This window comes from Sus scrofa, chromosome 7 (genome assembly GCF_054392235.1).
Source record: "Sus scrofa isolate SSC_HxYL_T2T_F1_AM1 chromosome 7, Sscrofa_HxYL_maternal_Yorkshire_Landrace_v2.0, whole genome shotgun sequence".
Taxonomy (NCBI): Eukaryota; Metazoa; Chordata; class Mammalia; order Artiodactyla; family Suidae; genus Sus; species Sus scrofa.
In genome coordinates, this window is record NC_139389.1 from 78,456,568 (window position 1) to 78,466,658 (window position 10,091).

Genomic DNA, 10,091 nt, shown 5'->3' on the forward strand with positions numbered 1-10,091 from the left:
AGCACCCAATTAACCTTGCTCTCTTTAATATCCACTAACAAATTATGAAATTATCTTTTGACGCGAAACAAGTCCAAGAGTTCCCGTCTTGGCTCAGAGGAAATGATTCTGATTGGTATCCATGAGGACACAGTTTTGATCCCTGGCCTCGCTCAGTGACTAAGGATCCGGCGTTGCCATGAGCTGTGGTATAGGTTGCAGACCTACCTGGATCCCGCATTACTTTGGCTGTGGCGTAGGCTGGCGGCTACAGCTGTGATTCGACCCCTAGCCTTAGAACCTCCAGATGCCTTGGGTGTGGCCCAAAAAGACAAAAATAAAAAATAAAAAAGCAAGTTCAGCTTTCCACCTTGAACAAAACCTAAACAAATCAGGTTGGACTTGGCTTCTCCTTCTAGCAAACATCTAATTTATTTCTCTGGAAATTTCTCACTTCATTCCCTTTGGCTTCTATGTTTATATTCCTTGGAATAAAATCTTCATTTTTATCATCAATGAATTTCTTCTCACATGAATCATCAGTGACTTCTAACTCAAAACAGATGGATTTTCTCAACATAGCATAGAGGTTAGAAACCCAAATGTAGAGGAGGACTAACTTTGTCTTGAAATCTGGATGATCATGAAAGAATTGTAATCTCTCTTGTCTCCAGGGCTGTTGTGAAAGATTAAATAGAATAATGCATATAAAACTCTTCAGTGCATCCTTGGCCCCAGACATCAATAAAGCCATCAATGGATGATAGTTATTATTTTTTATTCATTTAACTATTTTTGACCACTTCCTGTGTATATAGCAGATTTAAAAGACAGATGTAGTTACTGCCTGCATTCCCTCGGACTTCCTTTTCTGATGTCCTGCCTCCATTTGTTTTGATGGGCTACCAGAAAGGCCTGAATTTATAAGCTTAATAGGCATGGATCCAAAGCTCAACTCCATGAATTGTTAGTGAAATTAGACTTAGTAGTAGAATGGCAGTGGTGCATATGTTAGAGTGCAGTTGGGATAACTAAGATAAGTATTTAAATTTCTTAGCTAAGTTGCTGACTTATGTTCCAGCTCAACAGTTGTACCCCCCCCACCTCTCTACATGCATTTCCCAAGGTTTTCTTATTTTCTCTTTCAATAGCTTGTCCTTCTGAAATCATTTATTTCCATGAATTCTACTGTTGCTTTAGCTAACATTCCAAAATCCATATTGACCACCTCAAACTCTCAACAATCCAATTCATCTCTCCATAAATCTATAGACAATCTCCATAACCTGTATCTGTCTAGAGGTCCCACCATGACTTAAATTCAGCACATCTAAAATCACTATTATCAGTTTACCTTTCAAATCAACTGCATTGTAGACATTTCCTAAGTGAAATCTTTTCCTTCAGGCTCTTCATATCATCTACATTACACACTGCTGCTAGATTTACTTTCCCCAAAATTACTTTCATCATTGCACTCACATGTTCTGAAAACTTCAAAGTCTTTGCTGCCAGTTATCTACAAGATGAATTCAAATTATTTAGTGTTACAAAAGCTGTGGGGTCCAAAAATTAATAAAGTACTATTCCGTAAGTATTCCAAGTAGTCCACAAATTTCTGAACCAAACCACATATATGAATGTCAGGGCTTAGACAGAAACAATTTTCACCTCTTTGATGTTCATTTCTTATTTCTAGAACAAGACAAGAAGCTGGGCAAGATGACGTCTAACTTACTTTCTGATTCATAGATTTCATGGAAACATGGTTTAAGTTGAATGTCAACAAGATGTCAATGATTCATACATTTTTTTTTAATTCTCAGGGGCAAATTCTATTATGAAAAAGGACAAGTGACATTCTTCCCTGGACTTCTTTTGTGTCATAAATTGTAAATAGAACTTTTGACAATGATGGTTTCTTTATGTGAATCTGGGCTACCAGCTACTTTCTGCTGAAAGTGTGAACATTTGTCTCAGAACTTCTTTCTCTGCATTGGGTGTAATGTTAGGATTTTGAATCAAGATTTCATTTTTTTCTGGGAAGTGAAATGATATTCATGGTTTTTTTTGTGTGTGTTTTTAAGTACCCAAAACCCTTGGATCTTTTCCTTTTGAAGTATTTAGCCTGACTTGGTCTGAGAACAGGTTGTGCTTTAGTTGAGCTTTGGACACTTAATAATCTCAATTTTTCAAGGAGATTCAAATAGATTTTTTCCCTTTCTCTCATAATTTTATCTGTGCTCTTGAAGATAGACAACTGCTGGATTTCACTACCTCCCAAAGAGTCAGAGTTTATTAGAGTCAAATACCTGCATGTCATCTATGTATAGACTTCTTGCAAAATATTTAACAAACTGGATTCTTTGCAGGTGCTTTCACCCCTCTAAATGGAGGCAGAGAAGCAGGAGGAATCACTTGAGTAAAGATAAAGAAGTAAGAAGGAACTTGAAATGAACAGAGAATAAGCTCTTGATGAAGTAAAGGGTTAATATGGAGGTAGACCCAGGAAATAGATTAACAAAGGCCTCAAAAACCAGAAAGAAAAAATCATACTTTGTCCCAAAATATATAGGAAGCTATTGGTGATTTTGTCAAAGAATTGTGTAATTCCTTATTTTGGACTTAAGAAAGGGATAAAAAAATTTGTTTGGGGTCAAGAAGTTAAACATTATGTCATGCTTATGTTCATAATGAGATTAAAAGTCTTTAAAAATAATGCAGGTAGAGTCTAAAATTAAACTGACTACACTTTTGTTATTCCCTTTTGAAGACAGAGTACTCTTTTACTATCGGATGTGAATTTTTTCCTCATACTTGGTTCCCTCTATTCCGGCACCCAGATAAACTTAGAACATCTCAGCAGAGATAGTGACTTGAGGTATGTTCTGAAGGCAAAACTGCAGAATAAGCCACACTTGGACATCATAAAACTGTAGCTTGTGTACATAGAGAAAAAAATCATTAGAGCCAATTATCTTTAGACAGACTGATGTTTCAAATTCTAATTACAAAGTTTTAGCCTCATTAACACATGTGTTTCCATTTTATATCTTGGCTACCACATTTTATTGTTATGATTCATTAAAATAATGTGAAAAATGAAAATGATCATAAACTTCATCATATAAGCAAAGGAAAAAATAGTGCCTGGGTAATGATAACAACACTTTATATTTGCATAGCAACTTCTTTTTAAGGAGCTCAAAACATTTCACAAACATTATCTCATTAATCCTATGAGTACAGCAATACAAAATAATTTTTTAGATCTCTGAGCTAGGGAAATTGATGCATTAAAATGGCTATAGTTTTTTCCCAGTGTCACCCATTTAATTACGAATAAATGAAGATATTTGGGTTCACTTAGTATTACTTTAAAATTTATATAGAGTACAATTGATCATTTTTTGTTTGACATTTCTGTTAGTTTTAATGTACAAATTAATGCAACTACCACCACATTCAGCATATAATACAGTTCAATCACTCCAAAAATTTCTTTGCAGTATTCCTTTGTAGTTACACTATTTCCCGCATTTACCCAGGGTAAATACTATTCTGTTCTCCATCTCTACTAATTTGCCTTTTTCAGAATTGCGTATAAGTGGAATCCCAGACTATGTAATCTTTTGAGGTTGGTTCCTTTCCCTCAGCATAATTCCTTTGAGATCTATCTGTACTGTTGTGTGAATCAATAGTTCATATGTTTTAATCGCTGAGAAGTATTCCTTGCCTGGATGTATCCAGTTTGTTTATCAGTTCACCTGTTACAAGACATGTATCTTATTTCTAGTTTGGGTTAATTTTTCGTAGAGCTGCTATATATACATATACATATATATATATTTTTTTATTTTTGTGTGAAAACAACATTCATTTCTCAAGGTTAAAAACCCATGAATGGGATTGCTGGGTTATATGATAAAATGCCTGTTAAATTCATAATAGAAATTGACAAAATGAAATACCTAGGAATAAACTTAACAAAGGAGGTGAAAGACCTATAGGCCCTGAAAACTATAAAACATTGATGAAGGAAATTGAAGATGATATTAAAAAAATGGAAAGATATACTATTCGATTGTAGGAATTAATATTTTTTAAATTGCTGTACTACCCAAAGAAATCTACAAGTTTAATGCAATCCCTATTAAAATACCCATGACATTTTTCATAGAACTAGAAAAAATAATCCTAAAATTTATATGGAACCATAAAAGGCCTCAAATTGCCAAAGCAATCTTTTTTTTTTTTTTTTTGCCAAAGCAATCTTGAGAAAAAAAAGAACAAATCGGGAGGTATTGCCCTCCCAGACTTCAGACTATACTACAAAGCTACAGTAATCAAAATAGCATAGTAATGGTACAAAAACAAACATGTGGGTCAATGGAGCAGAATAGAGGGCCAAGAAATAAAGCCACACATCTAAAGTCAATTCAACTTTGGCAAAGGAGGCAAGAATATACAATGGATAAAAGAAAAATCTCTTTAACAAGTAGTGCTGGGAAAACTGGGCAGCTACATATAAAACATTGAGATTAGAAATTTCCTCATACTGTATACCAAAATAAAATCAAAATGGTTTAAAGACAAAAATGTAAGCCCTGAAACCATAAAACTCTTAGAAGAGAACATAGAACACTAGTGGCCATAAATCAGACAATATTTTTTGGATCTGTCAGCTAAGGCAAAATAAATATAAGCAAAGAAAAACAAATAGGACCTAACTAAACCTAAAAGCTTTTGCACAGCAAAATAAACCATCAACAAACAAAAAGGCAACCGTTGTACAGAATGGGAGAAAATATTTGCGAATAATGTGACCAACAAGCGATTAATATCCAACATGTATAAACAGTTTATACAACTCAATATCAAAAAAACAACAAACAACTCAATCAAAAATGAGCAGAAGACCCAAATAGATATTTTTCCAAAGAAGACAAACAAATGGCTAACAAGCACATGAAAAGATCCTCAACATCACTAATTATTAAAAACATGCAAATTAGTGAGATATAAATGCAGCAATAAGATATCACCTCACACCTGTCAGAATGGCTGTCATCAAAAAGTCTACAAATAACAAATGTTGGCAAGAGTGTGGAAAAAGGGGACCCTTATACACTGTTGTTGGGAATGTAAATTGGTGCAGCTACTATAGAAAACAGTAAAACTAAAAATAGAACTACCATGTGATTCAGCAATTCCACTCTGGAAAAAATGAAAACACTGAATCGAAGATACATGCACCCTATTTTTCATAGCACCACTACTTACAATATCCAAGATACGGAAGCAAGCCAAGTGTTCATCAACAGACAAATGGATAAAGAAGATGATCTATAAAAATATTGAATCATTATACTGTACACCTGAAATTAATATAATATGGAAATGAACTATGTTTACCTTAAAAGTAAATTTTTAAATTTCCAAGTATTTAGAGATTTTTTTAGTTATCTTTCAGTTATTTATTTCCAGTTTAATTCCATAATGATCAGGCAATATACTTTGTATGATTTCAATTACCTTGAATTTGTTAACTTTTTTTTTTTTTAATTAACAAGAGATGGCCAATCTTGAGAATGTTGCCAGTGTAATTGAAAAAAAAAATGCATTCTGCTGTTGTTGGATAGTTTCCTACAAATGTCAACCAAATCCAGTTGATTGATTTATTCAATTTTTCTACATCCTTCTGGTTAGTGGTTAGTGTTTGCATGTTACATGTTTTTCCATACTTTGGAAAGTATGGAAAGGATATATACAAAGAATGTTTCTTGTAGTTATCATAAAGTTGGGTATTAGATTTTAAAACTTTATCCATGAAGATCTTTGGTTTTTAATTTGCATGTTCAGACAATTTAAATTAAATAAACTTATTTATATTTTGGGATTTAGTTCTGCCATGATATCATGTTTTTCTATTCCTCCCCTCTGTTTGTTTTCTTCTTTTCCTTTTTCTGCCTTCTATTTAATTATTAGAGTATTAGACTATGTTCTTTTAGTATTCCATTTTAGTTTGTGTGTTATTTTGCTATATCTCTTTGTAATGTTCTATTAAAAGTTGGTCTAAATGTTAAAATATATGTACTTAAATTTTTACTATACACTTAAGTAGAATATAGAAACTTTACTATGTCACAGGTCCTTTTACCTTCCCCTCTTTATGTTGTAGTTATAATATGTACTACGTCTACATATATTGGAAACCCTATCAGACTGTTATAATTTTTGCTTTTTATCATCATGTTTTAAAAAGCTGAAAGGGGATATCTACCTATTATATTTACTCTGATATTTACTATTTCTCTACTTCCTTCATTGCTGACATTCCAAGGTGCCCTCCAGTGCTATTTTTATTTAATTGAAGAATCCCTTTTTGCATTTATTTAAGAGCATTGTTGCTGGCAACAAATTCTCTTGTTTTTCTTCATCTGAGAATATCTTTATTTTGTCTCCATTCCTGAAGGATAATTTCACTCTATATAGAATTCTTGGTTGACAGTTTTTTCTTTCAATACTTTACAAATATTCTACTGCTTTCAAACTACTGCTTTCTGGATCTTAATAAGAAATCTGCTGTCATTCACATTGTCTCCCTAAATACATGTGATGTTTAATTTGGGGTGAAGCTTTCAAGATTCTTTTACTTGTCATTTGTTTTCAGGAATTTGACTAAGATATTTCTGGGTATGGATTTCTTTGCATTTATCCTATTTATGGTTTCACTGGGCTTCATAAATCTCTAAGTTTATGTCTTTGGCCACATTTGTAAAGTATTCAGTCATTATTTCTAAAAACAATTTTTCTTAACCACACTCTTTCTGTAATCCTTCTGGGATTCCAGTGACATGAATGCCCAACCTTCTTGTATTGTCCCACAGATCCCCAAAACGCTGTTCATTAATTTCAAATTATTTTCAGTTTAGATATTTTCTATTGATCTATGTTCAAGTTTACTGACTCTTTCCTCTGTTATCTCCATTTTGTTCTTGAATGCATCCAGCGAGTTTTTAGTTTTTGCTTTTGTGTTTTTCAGTTCTAAAGTTTACCTTTGGTTCTGTTTTTATGTCTTCTATTATTCTGCCAAGACCTTCTATCTTCCCATTTATTTCTAGAGTATTTGGCATGATGTTTTGGAATTCAGTTAAAATACCTATTTTAAATAAATTCTTTCTTTCTTTCTTTTTTTTTTTTTTTTGTCCTTTTGTCTTTTTAGAGAAGTATCCATGATATATAGAAGTTCCCAGGTTAGGGGTCAAATTGGAGATGTAGCTGCCAACCTACACCACAGCTACAGCAATGCTGGATCTGAGCCATGTCCGAAACCTACACTGCAGCTCATGGCAACACCGGATCCTTAATCCACTGAGCAAGGTCAGGGATCAAATCAGCATCCTCATGGATATTAGTCAGGTTCATTTACCACTGAGCCATGACAGGAACTCCTAAAGTCTTTCTCTGATAATTTTCATATCTGTGTCATCTCAGGTATGACATCTGTTGATTGTTATTTTCATTGTGTGATAATGAGATTTTCTTTTTCTCTGTAAATAATTTTATAATTTTATCCTGAACATTTTTAACATTATGATTTTGTCTTGTTTAAATCTTATGAAGACTATTGAGTGTTTTATTTGTTTCTTGATTTTAGTGGTTATTGATCTTCTTAGACTCAGGCTACAAATTTTTGCTTGCCTTCTGTGGGTTGTAGTTTCAAAGTCAGTTCAGTTTTTAAAGCCTTTACAATGTGCTTTTGAAATCTGTCTTTTGTGTGCTCCACCCAGAGGCAGTCTAGTGGGAAGTGGTCTACCCCACAATTTAGTTCTCAAAGTCTTTGATATGCTGATTAGAGTTAGATTTAAAAATACACAACTTGTGATTGAAACCAAAAGTTCAGATACAAATTTCTGGAATTGTTTTCTGGATCTGCCTCCTCTCTGTGATCTACTGACATCTCCATCTCATAGGAACACCATTCGTGTTACTTTGATTCATAAGGCAGGGATTTAGATTTCCCACACTGCTGCCTAATTGCTATGAGTGTATCTGTCTCCAGGCCCAGGCAACAATAGGATATACAGCAAAAAAGAAACAATGGGGCTATATTCTTGGAGTTCCTGTGATCTAAAAGAAATGTTTCATCCTTTGTCTTTTTGTTGTTGTTGTTGTTGCTATTTCTGGGGCCGCTCCCGCGGCATATGGAGGTTCCCAGCCTAGGGGTCCAATCGGAGCTGTAGCCACCGGCCTACGCCAGAGCCACAGCAACGTGGGATCCGAGCCGAGTCTGCAACCTACACCACAGCTCACGGCAACGCCGGATCGTCAACCCACTGAGCAAGGGCAGGGACCGAACCCGCAACCTCATGGTTCCCAGTCGGATTCGTTAACCACTGCGCCACGACGGGAACTCCCTGTTTCATCTTTTGAATTTTAGGTACCTACCTGACAGTCACTGCCATTGCTGTCTTTACTGCAACAGAAAAACAAAACAAAACAAACAAACAAGGAAAAACACAAAAAGAGGATTTTCTCCCACTTCTTCTGACTTTAGGGAGCTTCTTTCCTGCTTAGTAGCAAGTTTCTGTAACATTCAATGTACAGTCCCAAGTTTTAGTCTGCCTTTGGATTTTCATTGCCATTAGATTGTAGAGAAGAAAAAAATGGAAAACTCATCACTGATTTTGATAGTACTTCAAGTTTTGGTTTCTTTCACCAGTCTGTCCACTACCATTTACTTTTCAGTCTGCAGATAGCTGGTCTATGTATTATTGCCAGGGTTTTTATTTGCATTTGGGGGAAGAAGTAGGGTGGTATGTGTTTACTCCATCTTGATTGGAACCAGAAACCAAGGTTTAGACTTCTTGAGCCCTAGTCATCAAACCAATCTTGAAAGTATGCTTTAGTCTGGAAACTAAAGCAAATGCTCAAACAATAATAGTATATGTGATTTAAGCAACAAATCTGACCCCGACACAAGCATTTTAATAAATCAATGAGGGTTCTATGATAGGTGTTCTGTGTGTTTTTTCTTTACAGATAGGGGACTGAAGTACAAGGATATTAGGTAATTTACCCAAAGCCACACAGTTAATAACTGATGGAGTGAGGTATTTGAGTCCTGGTATTCCTACTACAGACACTAAGATTTAATTGTATACATATGTGCTTAGTTCTCTATTTCTATTTTCTTTTTTGTTTGTTTCAGTGCATATGATGTCGTATATTTATGGGAGAACATTAAGTGTAATTGCTGTAGCTACAAGTTTAATTTATTTTGTTGTAAATTTAGAAAGGAATAAGATTAGCTAAAAAATTACCACTTCTGAGAAAGGCTAAGGAAAAATTGGGGGAATCAAAGCAAAACAGTTTTAAAGTCCTGTTGATATGTGTGTATCAGCTGGATTTATTCACAAAGCATTCCCTTCCCCTTCAGACTTTTAAACTCTAATGTCAAATGGAAGGGCATATGGAGGGTAGGAAGTTTCTACAAGAATCAGCGCCTGCTGTTAAAAGAAAACTTTTAAATGAAAGCAGCCAAGAGCTTTCACTTATCCATACAACTAAAACCCCAACCAAAATACTAATATCCTGCTATCAAAAGTGAAATCTGTGGAGTAAGGCTGATCTTGAGCCACCACAAAATAAGTACAGAGGTTGAAAGGAAGTGTTTAGGAATTTTTATGGCAACTTGATAGTTAATTTTATGTGGCTGAATATAATATTTTATTGTCCTTGTTTTTATTTTATTATTGTAGTAATTCATTTTTTCTTTATTTTACAAAGGTGTAATGTAACTATGCAATGGATTGGAAATTAAAACAAAAACAAAAAACTGATTCTTTTCCACATCCAGTTCAAGAAATGCCACACTAAAGTACAGTGACTGCCTTCTAATTTTAAAAGAAACATTGGAAAAATTAATTTGATGACAGGATTGCTGATGTGATTTTCTTTCCTCAGTGATTCCTAACATTTCTAAAAAGTATGTCTGGCATTTTAAATAAAGTTTTGTTATTAAGAGACAAGGTCCTGGAGAAAGGCCTCCAGAGTTGGTTTTGAATCTATCTGAAAGCTGATTTTTTTACACATTTCTTCTCCTTCAA